Raw genomic sequence first — 23945 nt, forward strand, 5'->3', positions numbered from 1 at the left:
AGTGAATGCTCAGTGATCTACCCTCACGCCACCATCCCACCTCCCCATCAGAGGAAATGACACTTTCAGAACCAGAGCATAGTTACAGAAAAGAAGAATGCTGCATTTTCTTGACCTTTGAGTGCAGTTTAACCCATTATATCTGATCCTTTCCGTTCCAGAAAGCATGCTGTGTACATTACCCAGGAGTCACAGAGTCCAAATGTCAATTGTCAGTGTGAGTCTTTTGATGCCCTTATGTTAGCTTTTGTACATAGAAAAAGATTATTCAGGGGTTAGTTTTAAAAATTAATATTTAGGGATCCCTGGGTGGCGCAGCGGTTTGGCGCCTGCCTTTGGCCCAGGGCGCGATCCTGGAGACCCAGGATCGAATCCCACGTCGGGCTCCCGGTGCATGGAGCCTGCTTCTTCCTCTGCCTGTGTCTCTGCCTCTCTCTCTCTCTCTGTGTGACTATCATAAATAAATAAAAATTTAAAAAAAATTAATATTTAATTCACAGGTATTGTAATTTAAAAACTTAGCTTCCTTTAAGATTTTAAGTTCAACTTAGAATTCTTATTGTTCTTTTATAAATAGAGCAAATTTTAAAAACCACTTTGAAGGCCCTTAAATATTATTTGGTGCCATTTATAAATGTTATTAAATAAACTCCCCCAAACCTTTTCAAGGACATTTATAAATCTGATATTTTATTCACCTCATAAATATAGACCTATTTGATTAATATTGAATCTAAGTAATGAACACGAATCTAATAAATCAAACCTATAAATATGGCGATTTTTAAATTAAGAGATTTAGTAAGAATCTGACTTAAAAGTATAAATAATTTCTCCCTTTGACATTTTTTTTAAAGATTTTATTTATTTATGAGAGACACAGAGAGAGAAAGGCAGAGACACAGGCAGAGGGAGAAGCAGGCTCCATGCAGGGAGCCTGACGTGGGACTCGATCCCGGGTCTCCAGGATCAGGCCCTGGGTTGAAGGTGGCCCTAAACCACTGAGCCACCCAGGCTGCCCCATCCCTTTGACATTTTAAAATGGAATCACAATCAGACTAGAAGTTAGGACTTAAGGTTTAATTTAATTTGATCCTGGTTAGGGATGTCTGGGTGGCTCAGTGGTTGAGCATCTGCGTTTGGCTTAGGTAGTGATTTTGGAGTCCTGAGATTGAGCCCCACATCAGGCTCCCCATGGGGAGCCTGCTTCTCCCTCTGTCTCTGTTTCTGCCTTTCTCTGTGTCTCTCATGAATAAATAAGTAAAATATTTTTAAAAATTTGATCCAGAGTAAACATTTTGGGGTGAAATACAGGTATCCCCCACTTTCTAAAAGTTTGCATTATGCCACTTCATGAAAGACCTACAGTAGATTCCAAGAGAAACCCAAAGAGGATTTTTGCTTTTATGAAAAAAGTTGATTCCATGCTGGGTGCCTGGATAGCTCAGTCGGTTAAGCATCTGCCTTGGCTCAGGGGATCGAGCCCCTTGTCTGACTCCCTGCTCAGTGGGGAGTCTGCTTCTGTCTCCCTCTGCTGCTCCTCCCACCACACTTCTGCACCGCTTGCTCGTGCTCACTCTCCTTCTCTCAAATAAATAAATATAATATATTTTTAAAAAGTTGTTGCAATGTTAATTGTGTAGGTCTTTTATAAAGGTGCAGGGGCATGAGGCAAACTTTCAGAAAGCAGGAGATACTTCCCACTTTACTGCTATTTCAGTTTACAAAACGTTTCATAGGATTATTCTACTTTCCAATAGTGGGGAAAACCTGCACTCCATCAGCAGTGCCATGTGCTTCATCCTGCACTTCATCAGGAAGCATAAGATGCTGCATTAATAAGGATTCTAAGTTTGGTCACTTGGTTAAGATGGTGAGAGCCAGGTCTGTCTATGATAACAGTGCTTCTCCCCTTTGCAGTTAGTAAACAATCTGTGGGGTGAGCCCGTGGCACCATGGGGATATTCCATTCCCTAAGAAACTTTCACCTAATTCATTGATGGTGAAATTTATTTTTATATTTATTATTTATTTTTTTTGTTTTTGTTTTTTTATTTATTTATTTTAAATAAATTATATTTATTTAAATTTATTATTACATTGGAGCACAAAACTTTTTTTTTAAGATTTTATTTATTTATTCATGAGAGACACAGAGAGAGGCAGAGACACAGGCAGAGGGAGAAGCAGGTTCCATGTGGGGAGGCTGTTACAGGACTGAATCCCAGGACCCCAGGATCATAACCTAAGTCAAATGCAGACGCTTAACCACTGAGCCACCCAGGTGCCCCACAAAGTGATTTTCTAATTCTGTTGTTCCTTCTTTCCTTTCTGGCACAACAAAATGTTCCAGGTTCACATTGTATTTTCCTGGCTCCAGCCATGGAATTGGTCATTTCTTGAAGTCCTGCTTCTTTTTACTGAGAGGATTGTTTCTTAGAAACCACTATATGGGTGCTAGCCATACTTCTTGCTACTGGAGTATCATTGTTTCTAGACTTCTTCAGTGGACAGACCTATGGAATATTTCTTTTAATTAGTAAGCTCATGAGGATATTTTCAATTCAATTTATATTTAAAAATTTATATTTAAAGAATTTTTTTCTTAACTGAGTTTATTTCATACTTTGTTTTCTCTTGCCCTGGAAATCATGGTTCTAGCAATGTTATCTGTTTACCTATTATTTTATCTTACAGCATACATAAAATGATTTCAAAATCATGATACTGATATTCCTACTAACAAGGCACCTACTGGGAGAAGTCTAAAATTTCTTTGCAGTTCTTAATACCCTTAGAATATATTCCACTAAATATATACCATCAGAATACTATATTAAAATTTGTTCAAAATAATACTTTTCTTTGAGTGATTATATTATCCACTGGATATACAGTCAGAGTTTATATGCTTTTGTTTGTGCTCAGTTTTAGAGTTTGCTTTTGGTTACTTTTATTTAACTATATTTTGAATATGTAAAACACTTACGTGTCAAAAGCCACAACTTTTCATAAAAAGTATATGTGGACAAATCTGCATCCCCTTCCTCTTTCCTGTTCCCTACTCCCTCTCTCCGTCCCCGGTGGGTAGCCCTTTTCATTAGTTTCTGGTCTAATTCTTTTTTTCTTTGCATAAATGTTTGTAATGTAAGAGCCTGACATTGAGCTCTTGAGTGTCCAGGCATCCATTTCAGAGATATCCATCTTGAATAAGCACATTGCTAAATGTATGGCAGCCACTAGCAAACCAATAGACTACTATTGGGACCAGGCTACTCCCATCCATTAAGTTGCCCTTTTAGAAAGCCCATGGTATCCTAGATAACTGACACTTGAGTGACCCTGCTTCTCCCTTCCTGCTTCCTAATTCCTGTTCTTTATGTTTTAAACTTGTCAGTAAAGAGTGAACCCATGAACTCCAGGCATACACCCTTGGACCTTAATAAAGGCAGAGCCCCAGTCCCTACTTCCTTCCCTTTCCTTCACCTGCAAACTTGTTGTGCAGCCCCAGGCATGCCGAATACCCTCCAGGACCTGTGAGTAATAAACCTTGTTATTCAAAATTCTCCGATGGCTGTTGCCAAGGTGCATCTTGCAATCCTAAAACCCATAAAGGACTGGTTCAGCGACAACATTGGCTATAGTCAGGGAAGTGTCTATGAAGGCTTACAACGGGTAATATGGTGCTCATAGCACCACAGACTTAGACGAACACAACAGTGTGTTACACATGTATGCATGCATTACATAATCTCCCCTCCTTCACAAGATGTAGCATAATAGATGCACCCACCTGAACTTGCTTTTTTTCATATGACAATATAACCTGGAAATTATTCCATATATTATTTCATGGAGATCTTTCTTGTTCTCTTTTTTTTTTTTTTAATTTATTTATTTATGATAGTCACACACAGAGAGAGAGAGAGGCAGAGACACAGGCAGAGGGAGAAGCAGGCTCCATGCACCGGGAGCCCGATATGGGATTCGATCCCGGGTCTCCAGGATCGCGCCCTGAGCCAAAGGCAGGCGCCAAACCGCTGCGCCACTCAGGGATCCCTCTTGTTCTCTTTAAACAGCTACAAAATTTCTCGCAATCAACGTGTTGGCTGAGCCTGCAGTCATCTGAAGACCTGACTGGGGCCTGCTGAGCCACTTTTAAAGATGACTCACTCCTGTACCTCACCCATTGGTGCTAGTTGTTGACAAGAGCATCTCCATTAGGGCTTTTCCCCAGGCTGCTAGAGCATCCCCACAACGTGGCAACTTAATTCCTCTTGAGCACATAATCCAGAGAGCTGGATAGAAACAGCGTGGCTCTTATGACTTAGCCTAGTCACATACTAGCCCTTCCAGAACATTCCATCTGTTAAAAGCGAGTCACTAAGTCTGGCCCACATTCAAAGAAAGGTGAATTGGGCTCCACCTTTTAAATGGAAGCATATCAAAGAATTAGTGGACTTATCTTAAAACCACCATAAACCATATTAAGGGAACATTCTGTACAGGACACTATTTACCTTGTGTGTAAAGTAATGTAAACTTTTTATTACGATAGTCAAATAGTGTTCACTTAGCTCAGGAATCAATATAATATTACTATGTATACTGTATTATATATGGGCATATATAGATATATACATATGTAACAAATATATCTATCGGTTGATAGATAAATTCCTAGAGGGCACCTGGGTGGCTCAGTGGTTGAGCATCTGCCTTTGGCTTGGGTCATGATCTCGGGATCCTGGGATCCAGTCTCACATCAGGCTTCCTGCAGGGAACCTGGTTCTCCCTCTGCCCATGTCTCTTCTGCCTCTCTCTGTATTTATCATGAATAAATAAATAAAATCTTTTAAAAAATTTCCTAGAGGAGTTCTTTATTTTCTTTATGAAAATAACAAAGGATGTATTGAGAATTTTTATATGTAGACATCTCCATTTTATCATACATAACTTAAGGTCCTACTCTCAAATTAGGAAAACTGTGTTCTCAGAGATATGCAGTAGAAGGGTCAGGAGTATGTGTTCAGGAAAGGGCAGATCCTACAGGAATGGCTTTATGTGGCAGTAGGCAAATAAAAACATTTTATAATGAAATAACTGTAGACTGGAGTAAAATATAGTGTCTACACATATTTTTTAAATCAAACATGAAACTTCAAAGACATTTTGCACTTACAGAGTTCAAATAGGCTGCTTTGGCCTATTTCTTCTAACCTCCCAGGGATGCTTTTCCAATTCTTTGTCCTTAATGCTACATCAGTGCAAAAGTCTGAGAGGTGTTGGCTTTCAAGTACATATCTATATTAGGGGTCCCATCTCCAAATACAGGCACCCTGGGGGTTAGGGCTTCTCCATTTGAATTTTGGAGGACAGGCACATTCAGTCCATTAACAGTTATACTCACAGTTCCCAAGAGGGGGCATACATCATACCATGGGCTTGGGGAGTAGGGTCACAAGGGAAGCACTGGAGACTGTCAGGAGGCAGAGCAAGTAAAGGGAAAACACAGACAAGAGCCTTCTATGGTTTCCAGGGGAAGGACCAGGTGAGGCAAGGTGAGAAGGTTTAGGATGGGTAAGTTTAGTAAATTCAGTGGTCTCTGTCCCTAGTTGTCTGGTACCTGGCCTGGGGTGATCAGGGCCAGTGGATAGAGATAGTGGTGTGTGAGAGGGTATGGGCTCTGGATTCATTGGTCTGCATGGGAAAGGCATGTCATTTACCACCTCTAGGAAGTGGCTGGGTCAGGAGAGATAATCTCTCCAGGCTGGGCCAGGCCCCACATATCACTGCATCAGTGCAGAAACTAGAAAATGTGGTTATTACACACGTCAAAGTTTGTTCCACTTTTTAGTGTCCTTATTCAAGCTAAAGAACCGCAGCCTTCATATTGATGTGTCTTATAAAACATACAATCTGGGACACCCAGACGGCTCAGCAGCTTAGCGCCTGCCTTCGGCCCTGGAACTCCTGGAGTTCCAGTATTGAGTCCCTCGTTGGGCTCCCTGTGTGGAGCCTGCTTCTCCCTCTGCCTGTGTCTCTGCCTCTCCCTCTCTGTGTTTCTCACGAGTAAATAAAATAAAATCTTTAAAAATAATAATAGTAATAAGTAAAGCATACAATCTTAATTTTGCCTATATTGGAAATACTTTTTCATCACTAAATACCATATATATATCCCAAATTTGCTCTATCTTAATATGTTGATGTATTAACCATTTATTGATGCATAACAAGTCACTTCAAAAGTAGTGATCGAAAACAACAAACACTGATCATTTCACAGTATCTGTGGTCAGGAATTCAGGTGCAGCTTAGCCAGGTGGTTCTGTCTGCTTTAGGTTCTCTCATGAGGACATACTCAAGGTATCAGTCAGCGTCTTGGTCTTGAGGCAGGATGGGGGAAGAATCTGCTTCCAAGCTCATGCATATGGTCATAGGCAAGCCTGAGTTCCTTGCCACGTGGACCTCTCCACAAAGCTGCCACGGGATAGGACAGTTGGCTTTCTGTCCTACAAGTAATCTGAGGGAGAGCAAGAAAAACCACTCAAGTAGCCAGAGTGTTTTTATAAAGTAATCTCAGAGGTTACATCTCTCTTTTTCTGTCCTATTTTATCATTAGAAATGAGTCATTCTTCTCAGTCCAGCTCAAACCCAGAAGGAAGGAATAAGTCAAGGGCAGCGACACCCAAAGCAGGATCCCTGAGGGTCACCCCCAAAACTGCATATCACAAATGGTAACTATGTTTCAATACAATTGCTCTTTTCTTTGTAATTCTTTGTATTTTATTTTTTTGGAATTTGAAAACATTATTCTAAGAAGAGGTCCAAAGGCTTCTCTAACTATATGTAGCACAAATAGGTTAAGAGTCTCTGTTCTAGTACCAGACAGACCTGGATTGAAACCTGGCCTCACCTATCAGCCACATGGACCCTCAACAATCACTTCACCTTGGTATAGCACTAGCAGCTATAACAACAACGTGGAGATGCTAACAGCCTGTCTCTCAGACCTGTTGGGGGGATCAAATGAGATCACACATATAAAAGCCTATATTAAGACTCAATAAACGGCAGCCTTTATCCAAACAGAAAAAAATGTGCCTGAATTTCACACATATGCATGGTTTCCTATGTCACATAGTTACAAAACCCAGGGATCGTGTTTAGTAATGGTCGGGTTCCACTTTTTTCCCCTGTTACCTTAAGTATCTTAAGGAACATATGTGATGGGGCCCCACGTGTCCGTGTCTGTACCTCACCCGAAAGGACCATATAAAATACGAAGTATTATTGCACCTGGAAATATTCAGGCAAATGATGTCAGCAAAGACCCGGACGCTGGGCCAGGATCAGCCACAGAAAGGGGGCCTAGAACTCCAGGAATCTCCTACCGCTGACAGAACCTCGACCCTGGCAATTTGCATTTTCAATCAGGAAAAGCGCTGCCCTGCAGAACACAGACATAAAGGGAACATCAGCCCTCTTAGAAGCTTTCCAACTAGGCGTCCCTTCCTGCCAGTGCAGCTCAGAACGGAAGAGGCCGGGAAAGACTGGGGCCACCTGGTTATCATTGCGGATTCGCTTATGCCTCTTTTAACAGAGGGGGGTGCATTACTTAGGAATCCAGTAACAGATCAGAACCTTGTGGAAAAGAGTCAGGAACGGCTTGCTGCCTACAGCTCTTCGTCCCTGTGCGTCTGGAAGTCAGAAGGATGGGATCCGCCAGAGCAGGGCTCACTCCTGACCCGGGGCCTGGACACAAGTAGAAATTGCCCGTTGGGCTCCGCTCGACTTAGCCTCTGTTGGGGGGCGTCCCTCACCGCCTCACAGCGCACACACGGACCGACAGACAGGGAGCGGGGCAGCGGAGGGGCAGCACCTGACACCCAGAAGTAAGCCCATTCACAGGTTGGTCTTGCTTTCCCAGCAAGGGGACGAACGGAAACCCTGTGTTCCCCTCCCCTCCTCGCCCCTTCCCGGCGGCTGGCTCACTCCCAGGCCCCAGGCACAGTGTTTCAAGACCTGGTGTTCCAGAGAGTTGGATCTGAAACAGCTTGATTCGCACCAGAATAAAATTAAGGCCCACAGGCAACAGGGACACCGGCTCTCTGGATTGTTTCTCACAACTGCGTGTGAATCTACAGTTTCCTCAAAATAAAAGGTGCAATTTTAGAAATCGAGCTATTCAGAACATACTAGACAGGAAGAAAGAAATAGTAACACCCCATCGTCCGAAAGTGAAAAGGCTCATTCTGAAAATCAACTTTTCGGTTTTTTTAGTAGATGAACTTCCTCATTCAAGCCATTCCTATGTCGTTGCCGCTCTGAGCCTCGTGGAAGTTGGTGCAAGAGAAAATGACACCTGTTCCTTTTTTCTCCTTTCCCTTTACCAAACTGCCAAATTTCTTAATAGCAACTGAAAGTGTATCTCCAGCAGCAGAAACAAGAACTGGTAAGACAGGTTTGCTCCAGACAGAACAGAGGAGAGGGCGGAGAGAGAGGGGAAGATACACCTGTCAGGATAGATACTTTTGGACTTTTGGATTTGATATTATGTGTACATATTGCCTGGTCCAAACCATTATTCCCCAAATTTTACGTATCCTTCCACGGTCTAGTGCAAACATAACCTTTTCCATTTCTCATCATACCAGTTTGAATACACCATTCTCTCCTGTATGTTCCATAGTGCGGTGGTTCTTAACCCTGTCAGTTGAAAAAACTGAGAGCTTTATTAAAAAAATGCTCATGGTCAGGCCCCTCCCCAGACCACCTGAATGAGAATCTCAGAGGGGAGGAAATCAACAGAGATTTTTTTTTTTTTTTAACTCCCTGGTAGTGTTAAATATGTACTTAGGATTGAGAACTTCTGCCCTGGCATTTTATGGAGCCAAGATTCCAGCACTCACCCTGTAGGTAAATACTGAATAATGGATTACAGAGATTAAAAGAAAAAAAAAACACCAACACATTCACATCCTTTATCTGGTTTTGCCTGTAAAACCGCCCTGTGAAACAGGTGTCACTGCCCCACTGGTCAGAAGAGGAAAGGGAGTGTTGAAGTGTTAGAAGTCATAAAGGGTCCCTTTGGGCTTTTTGGTTCTATACTTTGACCTCGTCCCCTGAGATTAAAACTGGATTCTGTGTTCCCACCCGTACTCTAGCATAGCACCTCACGCCTAGGTGGTGTTCAGCGGCGAGTTATCAGCACAGTAAAAACCGAGAGGTCCAACAGAGCAGCAGGAAGTGTCTCAGTCACCCAGGGCTCTGGACAGGGTTCCCACATTGTGAGCAACTGCCCATCTCCCTGTACGTCCAACTGCTTGTTTACCCCTCTCCAAGTCACCTCAGCTGCTTGTTCAAAATGCAGACTCCAGGGCCCCGGATTTACAGAATCATGATCTGTGGAGATGACATTCTGGAATATCTTTGTGTGAGTGTAATAGGAAAATATACTTAGCATGTAATTCACCATCCTCCCCATTTTCAGTTGTACAGTTTAGTGGCTTTAAGTTCACATTGCTGTGCTGTCAGCATCACTACCCACCTCCAGGACTTTTTCATCTTCCCAAACTGACACTCTCTACCCATTAAACAATAACTCCCCATTCCTTTCTTCCCCGGCCCCACAAGCCCCATTCTTTCTGTCTCTGTGGACTTCACCACATTAGATATTTCGTATAAAGGGCATCACCCCGCATTTGTCTTTTTTGTGACTGGCTTATTTCACTTGTCATCATGTCTTCAAGGTTCATCCGTTGCATCATATGACAGGATTTCCTTTTTTTTTTTAATTAATTTATTTATTTTAGAGACAGAGAGCATGAGCAGGGGGAGGGACACGCAGAGAGAGAGAAGCCTTAAGCAGATTCTCCACTGAGTGAGGAGCTTAATGCAGGGCTCAAGTCCAGGACCCTGAGATCATGACCTAAGCCAAAATTAAGAGTCAGACATTAACCAACTGAGCCACCCAGGCGCCCCAGGATTTCCTTATTTTTTAAGACTGAAAAATACTTCAATTTATGTATTATGCCACATTTTTATGCATTCATCTGTCAGAGGACATCTTGACTATTGTGAATAATCTACAATGAACATAGATGTGCAAATCTCTTTGAGATCCTGCTTTTAGGGTTTTTTAAAATGCATATACATACCCAGAAGTGGAATAGTTGGATCATATGGTAATTCTATTTTTTTTATTTTTTAGGGTGACTCCACGCTGTTTTCCAGGGTGGCTACACCAATTTACATTCCCACCAACACTGTGCAAGTGTTCCAGTTTCTCCATATCCTCGCTATTTTTTATTGTTTTGACATCCTATTAGTTGTGAAGTAATATCTTGCTGTGGTTTACATTTGCATTTCCCTGTTGTTAGTGATGTCGAGCATCTTTTCATATATCTGTTGGCCATTTATATGTCTTCTTTGGATAAATGTCTATTCAGGTCTTTTGTCCATTTTTGACTCAGATTGTTTTTTTTGTTTGTTTGTTTGTTTGTTTGCTTTTTTGTCGTTGAGTTGTAGGAGTTCTTTATGTATCTTGGATATTACCTCCTTATCAGATATGTGCTTTGTAAATATTTTCTCCCAATTCTATGTTGCCTTTGTAGTTTGTTGATTATTTCTTTGCTGCCCAGAAGTTTTAAAGCTTGATGTATTCACATTTGTCTATTTTTACTTTTGTTGCCTTGCTTTTGACATCTTGTCAAGAAATCATTCCAGAATACAATGATGTAATGTATGACATGTTTTCTTCTAGGAATTTTATACATTCAGGTCTTACATTTAGGTTTTTAATCCACTTTGAGTTAATTTTTGTATATCGTGTAAGCTAAGGGTCCAACTTCATTTTCTTCCCCTGTGGATATCCAGTTTTCCAGCACCATTTGTTGAAAAGTCTATCTTTTCCCCATTGTGATGTCTTGTTAAAAATTCATGTTAAAGATGAGTTAACCACATATATGAGGGTTTATTTCTGGGATGTCTATTCTGTTCTACTGGTCTATATTTCTGTGTCTATGCAGTCTCACACTGCTTTGATTACCACAGATATGTCTTGAAATCCAAAAGTGTAAGGCCTACAGCTTTGTTTTTCTTTTTCAGGGTTGTCTTAGTTATTCAGGGTGCTTTGATATTCCATATGAATTTTGGGATAGATTTTCCTATTTCTGAAAAAAAAAAGTGCCATTGCTATTTTTATAGGGATTGCATTGATTCTGTGGCTCACTTTGGGTAGTATTAACATTTAAACAATATTAAGTCTTCTGATCCATGAATGTAGGATGTCTTTCCATTTATTTGTGTCTTTTTAAATTTCTTTCAGCAATGTTTAGTAGTTTTCAGTGTACAAGTCTTCTGACTCCTTGGTTAAGTTGATTTCTGAGTATTTTATTACTTTTGATGCTTTTGTAAATGGTATCGTTTTCTTAATATCCTTTTTAGGTTATTCATTGTTAGTATATAGAAATGCAACTAATTTCTGCATGTTAACTTTGTATCCTGCAACTTTGCTGAATTGGTTTCTCAGATCTAAGTTTTTTGGTGGTGTCTTTACGGTTTTCTACATATAAGATCATGTCATCTTGAATAGTGATGATTTTACTTCTTCCTTTCCAGTTTGAATGCGTTTTATTTCTTTTTCTTGCCTAATTACTCTCCTACCTAAGTACTCATCCAGCACTATGTTGAATAGAAGTGGCAAGAATGGGCATCCTTGCGTTGTTCCTGATCTTAGAAAGCTTTCAGTCTTTTCACCATTGACTATGATGTTAGCTATAGGCTTTTCACATATAGCCTTTATTACGTTCAGGTAATTTCCTTCTAATCTTAATTTGTTGAGTAAATGAAAGAGCATTGAATTTTATTAAATATTTTTTTACATCAATTGAGGCAAACATGTGGGTTTTTTTCCTTCATTCTGCTTATATGATATATTACCTTGACTAATTTTTGTATGTTAAACCATCTTTGCATTCTAAAGATAAATCTAACTTGGTCATAGTGCCTAATCCTTTTAATGTGTTGTTGAATTCAGCTTGCTAGAATTTTGTTGAATATTTCTACATCAATATGCATCAGGGATATTAGTCTGTACTTTTAGTATTTTTGTCTAATTTTAATCTCAGAGTAATGCCGGATTCATAAAATTCAGACATGTTCCCATTTCTTTAATTTTGGGGAAGAATTTGAAAAAGACTGGTATTAATCTTCTCTAAATATTTGGTAGAATTCTCCAGTGTAGCCATTTAGTCCTGAGTTTTTCGTTGTTGGAAGGTTTTTTATTACTGATTCAATCCCCTTACTAATTATGGGTCTGTTCAGTTTTTTTAACTCTTCATGACTCGGTCTTGGTTGGTTGTATGCTGATAGAAATTTATCCATTGCTTTTAGGTTATCAAATTTGTTAGCATATAATTATTGATAGTAGTCTTAGTTCCTTATGATCCTTTTTATTTCTGTGATATCAGTTGTAATGTCTCCCCTTTCATTCTGATTTTTCCGACTTGAGTCTTTCTTTTTCTTACTCCAGTTAAGAAAATTAACTCTTTAAAAAAAAAAAAAAACCTCCTGGTTGATTTTTTTTTCTATTGTTTTTCTATTCTCGATTTTGTTTATTTCTGCTTTAATTTTTATTATTCGTTCCTTCTGGTAACTTTGGTTTAGTTTGTTCTTTTTCTACTTCCTTGAAGTATAAAATTAGGTTTTTGATTTGAGATCTTTCTTTTTTTAAAATATAGTCATTTTTCACTGTGGAACTTACCTCTTAGTTGTGTTTTGCTGCATCCCAGTTTGGGTATGTTATGTTTTTGTTTTCATTTCTCTCAAAATATTTTATAATTTCCCTTGTGATTTATTCTTTGACCAATTAATTCAAGAGCTAACTTCCTAATTTGGGGCTGGGGGTATATTTCTATCCAAATGATTTGAAGACCAGGAGCAAACAGGGAAGAACTCTTTACTTGCATAGCATGGACCTGGAAGACCCAGGCTGTGAAATGCCCAATTTGGAGAAGGGTCATTAGAACCAGCTGTGAAGACCATGATGCTTGTTGAGCACCTTGATCATTATCTCCATGTGAGGCCTTGTGTCCATCTGTGGTCTGTCTAGACAGAGCTATGATTTGTAGTGCAGTGATTAACCCCAAAGCATAGCACAGATGTGTCTGTACCTAATCCTTTCCCCAAGGTGAGAGAGAACTAGCCACAGATGGAGAGATAGTCCATTTGATCTCCTTATTACTTACTCTACCTACCCCTTTCTTGGAAACCACTGCTCCCCTTTCTCTACTCCCTTCCTTCATTCAAAGGAGAAAGAAAGAGAGGAAATAATATACCAAGTATACATAATATGAGTTGTCACATTGAAGCCTCACTAGTATTACTATCCCCATTTTATAGCTGAGAACTGAGGTTCAGTTAAGTAACTTGCTCAGACCCCCCCCCAAAAAAGAAAAACAAAACAAAACAAAAAAAAAAACAAAAAAGTAACTTGCTCAATAACTGTTAAATCAGTAGACAGTAAGAGGAAGAGAATGGAGCTCAAAATAGGTCTTTCTGGATCTAACACCCCAGACTCTTCCCATTGCAGCTATCCTTCCCAGTCATTCAACAAATACCTACTATGTACTTGCCTGTGCTAAGAGCTCAAGGAGCTACAAAGGAAAACCAGATATGATTCCTGGCATCCAAGGAAACCACTGCCGGTAGAGAGGACAGATACCAAACCTCTAATTACAAACAATTTTTTTGTAATACTGAAGTGGTATAAATACTATGGGAGCACAGAGAAGTAGGGTTCCTAGAGTATAAGTTGAGAGAAATCTCACATTTAGGGCAGGATTTCACTAGGCAGAAAAGAGGAGGAAGAAGGACATTTGGGAGTTTTGAAAAATAAATGCTATGTCATAAATATTATAGGCTCTGCAGGCTAGACAATTTCTGTTGCAGCCACTCAACTCTGCCACTGTAGCGCAAAAGCAGACGCAAATAAACATAAGTGAATGAGCAGGGCTGTGTTCTGCTAAAACTTAATTTACAAAAACAAGAAGGCAGATGGATTTTGCCTGGAGGCCATAGATTACAAACCCCTGAAAAGTCAAAGGTGATTAAAACAGGGAAGTAATCAGATTTTCATTCTCATAAGACCACTCTGGACAATGTAGTGGAAAGACTTTATGTATTCCCTATCTTTTTTCTTTGGAGTAGCTCAGAGAAATTTGTACCACAGTGGGCCTTAGGCTTTGGATTTTGTAAGATGAGGAGAGTAATGGGTCTAGGTACTTTCACACAAGTCTCTCAGTCCCTCATTCTATTCATCTTCCCAATTCCATTTCCTCCTATGTACTTCTATCTGCCCTCATTTCGGGTGTAGATTTGCCAGATTTAGCAAATAAAAATACAGGACATCTAGTTAGGTTTGAATTTCAGATAAACAATAAAAAAATTTTTAGTATATCTCATGCAATATTTGAGGTATACTTATGCTAAAAATGTATTCATCATGTATCTGAAATTCAAATTTAACTAGGCTTCTGGTATCTTTATCTGGCAATGCTACAGGGGCACCTTTGTCACCCAAAACTGGCTCCACCTCTTGGTGGATGCTGAGCTGAAAGATACAACCAAGTCAAAGAATGGGAAAATGAAGGGTTTTATTTGCAACAAGTAAAAGATAACACCAGGGTTACTTCCCAAAACAGAGTCTCCCTGAACAACAAAATTAAAGAAATTTTAAGTTAAGGGTGCATACATATTCATGAAGGGGCTTGAGCAATGGGGAATACAGCATGGAATTAGGGCAGAAATCATCTTAAGGTGACAGAATCCAGGTTGAAGTCCAGAGAGCTTGGAAAAAGTCAGCATTATCACTTCTCCGCAGCTGATCTAGTATGTGAGTGCTCAAATGGGTTTAGATCCTGTAAAGATGACTTAAGAACATGTGTCAGATTGATCTTTACTTGGAACCAATACTAAGAATTTTACTGCTGACTTTTTTGGCCCTGATATGATTAGGTTATCTCCTATTTGTTCTTATATTCTTTCACAGGATGTTATCCTATTTGTCTTATTCTTCACAGATGGTTGGGGCCTAAATGAATTATCTTATGTCAAGAAAGCTATGTCTTGTCTTTCTTTTGCTGGGGACCCTTAATTCTTTCTGCTTACACCTTCAGTCTGAGTTGCTCAGAATTCTAACATAAGAGATGGGGATCAGAGTAGTCTGGCCAGTCTTCAGCAGGAATCCCCCCACCCTTAATGCCTTCTCTTAGCATTTTTCCATGCACTGACCTCTTCGGTCTGCTCATTGGCTAGAAGTCCCCAGCTGCCTTTGCTGTATTCGGAGTTTAGCCCCATCTCTTTCTCCTGTCTTCTCTTTCCCTGACAGGTGTCACAAGAGTCCTGAATAAAGTCCTCCTTGCCATTTTGACAAGTATTAGAATAAATGTTTAACATAACAAACGACTGGGGTATGTTTGCCTCCTCAGGTCAGAGGCCTGAAGACATGAAGAATCAGGGACAGGAGGATGGAAAACAGGAATTAGCATGAAATGAGATAAACTGGGGGACCGAACATCTCATCCTCCCCAGACTCCTCAACCCATTTCACGAGCTGTCACTGAATTGGCCCCACCACTATTCCCCACACTTCCTCACCCAAACTCCTAGCCACCCTTCATCACCCTACTCAGATGTCACCAGGTAGTGATACCCTCCACTTCCCTAGAGAGTGTTTAGAACTCCTTTCTCTGAGCAGCACACTTCTCTTGTAATGCCTGTGTTAGAGGACCGCATTGCCGTCATTCACAAGCCTGTCTCCCTTAATAATCTGTGTGCTCTTCGTTGTGGGGGCCATAAATTCGAGGCTTTTAAAACAAGGCCTGATTCCCAGTGGCTTACACAATAGAAGTCTACTGCAAATTTCAAAGGACAGTTATTTGAAATTCTGTGGGAAGGCTGCCACGTGGTCATTTAAAAACCTAGGCTCGGTTCATCTTGTGACTCTACCTTCCACTAGGACCTTGAAGTTCTCTATATTCAGCAGGAAGACGGGTAAGGGCACGCAAGACTGAAAGTGGGAGCTGGAGATAGTGCGGTCAGGACCCCTCACGTTCCATTGGCCACAGTTCAGTCACGCGGCCACAGCCTCGCTGCAAGGCAGGCTGAGCAGAGTAGTCTCACTGCATGGCCTGGGAAAGAGGAAATGAGCCAGACTGCCTGGGTTGGAATTATGCTTTTATTACTTACCGGTTATGTGACTTTGGATAAGTTACTTCACTTTATTTAGAGTCATAGTTTCCTTACCTGTATAAATGAGAATGATACCTACAGGGTTGATATAGGAAATAAATGAGCACACTTCTATAAATACATAAAGTACTTATGTAAGTAAATGAGTATATAACGTGCTTAGAGCAGTGCCCAGCATCTAGGAAATGCTATATGCAGGTTAACTATTACCAGCATTAATATCCTTTCATCAAAATTCTTTACACCTTCCCCCTCTGACCCAGAGTAAAGGTCTTTACAATGGCCTATGAAATCCTTACATGAGCCGAACCCAGTTATCTCCTGCTTGTGTCATTACTCAAGCCACCCTGACCTCTCTACTCTCCCTGGAAAGTGCCAAACATGTTCATGCCTCATGCTGTGCAGTCTCATTTCCCAGAAGGTTCCTCCTGGGTTTCAGAATGACTCACTGCAAAACTCCTTCAGATATCTGCTCAAATGCCACTGCCCCGACTACTCTTTCAAACACTCACAGCCCGCCTCCTACACTTCCCGTTCCCTTCCCGACATTATTATTCTAGGCGATGAGCTTTACAGGGGCAAGAGTTTTCCCTGTTTCATGCCCTTCTGCTTCCCTAGCACCTACAACCGCGTGGGCACAGAGCAGGCCCGTGGTAACTGCGTAGTCAACGTTCAGTAAGTCAGCGAATGAACGACCGGCGACTCTCCACTGACACCCTAACACTCTGGCCTCACTAAATGTCTATCACAGTTGTGGCAACTATGATTTCTGTCTTATCAGACCTACAATTCATCTACTAAGTGTGTGCAGTGTGATTTGAACCAGGGGACAAAGAAATACATTCCCTTTTTGTTTTAACAGAAATGAATTCCTTCCGGTGTTAGTGTGAACTTTTGCAACTGTGTCTTGTGAGTACTTTCCTGTCAACTTTTTCTACGTGTCAATCTGGGGAAAGAGAGGAATGTAGATAGAAGTCAGTTTTTCAAGATTTGCATCAAGTCACACAGCACTTTTTTCCTCATACAGATGAGAGAGATGCCCTGCCCTTGCTTACAGTAATGCTGACAGCATAGGTGATGGGCGCTGTGTCACTTCTCCACCCAGGGGCTAATTCTAATTTTTTTAAAAAAGATTTTATTTATTCATGAGAGACACAGAGACAGAGAGAGACACAGGCAGAGGGAGAAGCAGGCTTCACGCAGGGAGCCCAACGTGGGACTCGATCCCGGGTCTCCAGGATCACACACCCTGGGCCGAAGGCAGCGCTAAACAGCTGAGCCACCCAGGGATCCCCGCTAATTCTAATTTTTGCTTCACCCTCACCCTGGGTGTATTCAAACAGACACACTTTCACAGTGTTTCCCAGACTGTGAAAACACTGAAACCAGTTTCAGCTGGTCTGGGTGGGGATCTGACTTTCTACCCGCAATTCTACTGAACCCACCTGTGCGGTAACTGAACCCTCCTGCAGAACAGAACAAGCTTGAATGTGTCTGGCTGCAGCCAACATAGTTAAGGACATGGTCCTGAAACTTAGTTTTCAGAGGAAAATAAAGTGTGTGACACCTTCCACTCCTCCACCCTCGCCGCAGCTGACGTGAAGTTCCTGTGTATTATTCTAGCAAAGCACCTGTTTGCTCCTAGCCTGTGTGGTGGCTTGTGATCTTCTGACTCCCCGCCCCAGAGTCAGCTCAGGAGAGGACTGGCTGTCTTGGATCACATTCACTACAGTATACTGGATGCCTCCTAGCTCAGGAAGTGCTTGATGAATATGTGTCTTGACGACCAGGCCGCTGACAACCTTCTATAGCTGCAATCAACCTATGTGGGAACATCTAAAAGAGCACCGCATTTGATCCGAACCCCTGAGTACCATCCTTGACTTTCCCAGCTTTGTGACTCTGGAAGAGTTACCCGGCCTTTCTGAGCCTTTATTTCTCCATCTATCTCTATCATTATAAGGATGATAAAAATACTATCCTCTAGGACATTTCGAAGTACCAAATGTGATTACGAGCTTGAAAGTACTTTGTAGATACTCCATGGACATCAGCCAGAATCAGTGAAGTGGTCAACATTTTAGCGTTGGGATTATAAAAGAACTTTGTGGTGGAAAATAAGACAAGTAATCCCTCACTCATTTTTGCTTCTTAAAGCATTCGGCATCATTGCCCTGGCTTCCTTTATAGAAACTCTGTACTGCATCGTCTCCAGGTATGGTTTTCTCTTTTTCTTCTGTGTTCTTGGACTCTATCCTTCCAGCTGTCTTTGCTCTCTTACCTTTCTCCTGCATTCACTCAATATTTCTGGAGGGACTGCAGTGCGCCAAGCAACATACTCCTAGTAGGAAGCAAAAACAGATGTACAGGCTGCTCTCTTGGGGTTGTTAAAAAGAAAACCACAGGCCCAAGATAGAGTCACCTATGCCAGACCAAGTCACCAAACTGAGGCTAAGTGTTCAGCATGACTGCAGTTTCAAAGTCCACTGGAAGTGTAATTTTAACTGCTCCGTAAGGAATGTTCTGGTAAGCCCCAAAGAGGCAATCTGTCACATACACCCTCCAGATCCCATAGAGGAAGCTGAGGTAATCCACATGATGAAATCCCTGTTCTTCCCGCCTTCAAGTAATACTAACAGAATAGATGAAAGGGGGATTCCTGGGTGGCTCAGTGGTTGAGCATCTGCCGTCAACTCAAGGCATGATTCAGGGGTCCTGGGATCGAGTTCCGCTTAGGGCTCCCCATGGGGAGCCTGCTTCTCCCTCTGCCTATGTCTCTGTGTCTTTCATGAATAAATAAATAAAACCTTAAAAAAAAAAGGAAGAAGAATATATGAAAGGGACCATGACTGAAATAATTCTATCTTTTCTTTTCCCTGGGAGGTTATTAAAACCTTCCTTTTTTTTAACAACTCCTCAGAGCATTGCTCTACTTACTAGGTGGGTTACTGCCAGATTCATGAATTGTTTAATAAAGGGAATTCAAGCTTCAGATTTCCTCCATCAAATTGTGTTTTTCCACAGGTGTGGATCAAGTCATCACCGCCAGGTCTGGACTTGCAGTAACAGCTCTCCACAGGGAACCCGGGGCCATGCCTAGGGAGACAGAAGGCCACGGAGGCAAAGATCTGAAGGGGGAGTCTATTCAGTAAACTTTTGGAGTCATTTTCAGTAGAGTTTGACTGAGTTATCGTCTTACTATTTTTATCCTATTATTTTTTCTATGTATACCGTTAATTTCAACTTTTACCTTTATTTATTAATTGAAATTAATCCAATTTCCTGATTGACTTTTTTGACATTTTAAGATGAATATTTAGTTCTTTTATTTTTTGGTTTTACTTTTAAATCGCTAAGGCATTTTGAAACTCTGAATGTTCCTTTTAGTATTACTTTCAGGATCCCTTAGGTCTCAAGAAAAAGTAGTTTGCTTTTCATTGGTTTCTAGAGAATGAATGGATTCCCATTTCTTTTCTCTTTAATCCAAGACTTGCCTCGGAGTTTGTGCCTTCACTTCCAACTATTTAAGGCTTTTAGATCACATTCATCATGTACCTTTAATTTTTCATTTTTATGAAAAATTTGTCTTTATGTGTGGCAGGTAAGAAATCCTTATATGTGTTATCTCAAGTTATTTGATTATATTATTTGGTTCATCTGAATAAAGTTTTGACTGTTAAAACATTGTGTTACTTGTTGAGTTGAAGGATTATTTTGATGATGAATTCTGGATGATTGGGAGCAAGGTATTTTGAAATCTCTCATTAATTGTACAAGGTCTCCTTCCTGCCTTTATGTATTTAGCTGCTATGTTCTTTGATGTCTCCCTTGACTGTTTTATCTTCTTTATTATTTGTGCCTTTTATAACTCCAGACAAATGTTCCCTACACTCTAAGTGCTATTAGCCTGAAGTTCTACTTTGTCTGAGATTAATGTTACTGCTCCCGCTTTCATTTGTCTTCATTGGTCCAGTGTCTCTTTGCTCACCATTTTATCATCATCTTATTTGAAGTATGAATCAATATGTCCAATGGGCCATATCTTTGCGTGAATGCTTTTCTAGGACTTTAAACCTTAGCCCACTGAGTTCATCATTTCCTCCCTTTTTTCTTCTTTCTTTTCCATCTTGGTCATGATGGAAAGCTCTTGTTTCACTTGTTTGTTCTTTTTTTTTCTTAAAGATTTTATTTATTTATTCATGAGAGACACAGAGAGAGAGGCAGAGACACAGGCAGATGGAGAGGCAGGCTCTCTGCAGGGAGCCTGATGCAGGACTCAATCCTGGGACCCCGGGGTCACGACCTGAGCCAAGGCAGCCGCTCAACCACTGAGCAGCCCAGGTGCCCCTCACTTGTCTGTTCTGAATGGAGTATCCAGATCCCCTTTGGCGGCCAGTCCCTCCCCTTGCCCAGCCTGGGAGCTCTGCATGGTGTTTCCTTGTGCCCACTTCAGGATGGGCAAGTGATTGCCACTGGACAAGTAGACATCACCTTCTACTAGCCTTAGGGACCCAAACACAACAACCTTAGTACAAATAGGTCCAAAGAGATAGTGGCTGTTTTTCAGAAGAGGCTCTTTAGAGCTCAGACTTGGAAACCAGACTGCTGGCTCAAATCCTTCCTCTGTCTCTCATTTGCAACTTCAGGTTAGTTACTTAATCTGCCTCAGTTTTCCTACCTATCTCATTCTTGTGAAAATTACAAGTATCAATTTATGTAAAAAAAAAAAATTAGGGGATCCCTGGGTGGCTCAGTGGTTTAGCGCCTGCCTTTGGCCCAGGGTGCGGTCCTGGAATGGGATTGAGTCCCGTATCGGGCTCCCGGCATGGAGCCTGCTTCTCCCTCTGCCTGTGTCTCTGCCTCTCTCTCTCTCTCTCTCTCTCTCTCTCTGTCTATCATAAATAAATAAATAAATAAATCTTTAAAAAAAATTAGAAGAGAGGGTATCTGGCTGGCTCAATCTATAGAGCACATGACCTTTTATCTCAGCGTTGTGAGTTCAAGCCCCACGTTGTGTGTGGAGCCAACTTAAAAAAAATTAGAACAGTACTTATATAGTGTGCAGATATGGATGTTAACTATTGTCAATTTCTCGTGCCCCAGGACCTGGGAGGACAACAGTCCAGGGCATGTGAATTCTGAGCAGAAGTGTAGTCAGCATGAAGAAGAGGGGAGGCAGTGGGAGGACAGACCAGGCCCTTCACAGGGGTGAGCCCTGCAACAATTGGTCCCAAAGCTGGTCATGCCCAGGATTTTTCAGACATTAGGCAATGAATCCCCTTTTTGTTTAATATTCTGTGACTAAGTCAGAAAACCTTAAATTATACAACTACTAAGCAAAGTGCCAGGGCAGTAGCTTCGATTGCCCCCTCTCCCTCACTGCACACATGCTATGTGGCAAGTCTGCATGGCCTCCTTCCTCAATTTGTTCTCATTATGGTGCCTTTTCTCCACTTCCCTAACTCAGGGTTGAAGAAAGAAAATCAGTGTTTGTGAATACCGGCTACATACTTAGAGACTGTGAGGACGTGTTCACTTTTGAATCCTGAAAATAGCCCTGTGAGGAATCAGAAGCTCAGAGACAGTGACTAACTAGTCCAAGGCCACACAGTCTTGGTGATTCTAGCTCCAGAGGCCACACTTAGCGCCACTCTGCCATACTGTCTGGATATATATTTGCTGGGTGGCTAACCCCAGGAGCAGGACCTATGGAATTCATTGCAAGCAGTCCTCCACATGGCCCAGACCAGTGGTTATTTAGTCCCTTTTGACTAAATGGCAATGACTTTGAAAATGGCAATGACCCTAATGCAGTTCACTCATGTTAGACGTCACACACAGCCGCCCTGACTATGTTTCTCAGGGAACTGGTCATCTATCACTAAATCTACCCATCCTCAGCCCCAAAGCTTGCTGAGCCCTTTTGCAGAGAGAGAAGCAACAGAAGCGAGGTTGTGGCCATGCCACTTCCTTTAATCAATCATGAAAAGACTAACAAATGGCCTGGTGGTTTTCCCAGCATGAATTCACACATACGTACACACATGCATGCATACAAACAATCCAGGCTGCCAATCTGTCTTGGAAATACAGCATTCCATGGAGACTTTCTTGAATAGTCCTGTAAAACTATCTCCACCTCTATTCCTTGGCTCCGCACGTTGTCCAATAGAATGTTTATTGCTTGTTCTGCGGTCACCCCCTCTTAGTTCCTTAAAATCCACTGAGTTTACAGGGGGACTTTTGCCATCTACCAGGATTCTCCTACCACTCCCTCCACTCAGCCAGCCGCTGCTCTTCCTTTGGCTCTGCCTCAAGGAGGCCCTTCCTGCCCACCCTGTCCAAGGTAAGCCTCCTTCTTACTACCCCATTATTCAGAATCTCAGCCCCTTGACAATTTTCTTTGAGACTCTTAGAACAATGCAACTATTGTGTCCATTTATAGGTTTACTTAGGTCTTATTTGTTTTTGTCTGTTTGTTTTTAAAGATTTATTTTTTATTCATGAGAGACACAGACTGAGAAAGAGAGGCAGAGACACAGGCAGAGAAGCAGGCTCCTACAGGGAGCCCAATGTGGAACTCGATCCCGGATCCTGGGATCATGGCCTGAGCCGAAGGCAGGCACCCAACCGCAGAGCCACCCAGGCATCCATACTTAGGTCTTATTTGTGCTTCCATGTGTTTTTCTTTTGTCTTTCTTCTTTATTAGAATGAAGCCAAATAGGGGCACATCTCTTGCTGTGACTATCAAGTGGTGAAAACATATACTAATATATGAAACGATTGAAATGCAACACTTTTGTGCTGGGCACATACCAGTTCCTAAATAAATCACAGTCTTTTTGGTTAAGAGATTTGTCCAAGAGCCACCCAGTTAGTGGCCTAGAACAGGTGACCTCTTACTTTGTAAGATGCTAATGATATTTTCTGTACAGACTGTTCAGTTGTCTCACTTTCCAGGCCGTGAGCTCTTCCAGGACAGGGAAGTGGCCTATGTACACAGTGGTTATTGCTCACACGCCAGGGACCTGAAATAAGACAGCATTTATTATACGGATGCCTGGGGGGCTCAATTGGTGAAGCGTCCGACTCTTGATTTCAGCTCATCACAATCTCAGGGTCCTAGGATGAAGCTCCTGCATCGGGTTCCCTGCTCAGCGAGGAGTCCTTGTCTCCCTCTCCCTCTGCCCTCCCCCTTCTCTCTCTCTCAAATAAATAAGCACATCTTTATTTTATTTATTTTAAAGATTTTATTTATTCATGAGAGACACACAGAGAGAGGCAGAGACACAGGCAGAGGGAGAAGCAGGCTTGTCACAAGGAGCCTGATGTGGGACTCAATCCCGGGATCAGGATCACGCCCTGAGCAAAGGCAGACACTCAACCACTGAGTCACTCAGGCGTCCCAATAAATGTATCTTTAAAAAACAGAAGCATGTATCCTACTGATAGTGAATTTTCCACTTAATGGTACATGTGCATGTGAATAGTCTAGGCAAGCGTTCCTGGGAGAGAGGTGAGCACTCAAGAACCCCTTTCCGCTTACCTGGTGCCTCCCCCACCAGCTCCCTCTGTACACATGTCTCACCTGGGGGAACAGAAAGCAGTCTGAGGGATGTGAGGCATTCAGCTCTTCTGTTCAAACCCTATGAAAGAAAATACAACTTGCTAGGGCCACACTGATAGG

The sequence above is a fragment of the Nyctereutes procyonoides genome, unplaced genomic scaffold, assembly GCF_905146905.1.
Source record: "Nyctereutes procyonoides isolate TBG_1078 unplaced genomic scaffold, NYPRO_anot_genome, whole genome shotgun sequence".
Lineage (NCBI taxonomy): Eukaryota > Metazoa > Chordata > Mammalia > Carnivora > Canidae > Nyctereutes > Nyctereutes procyonoides.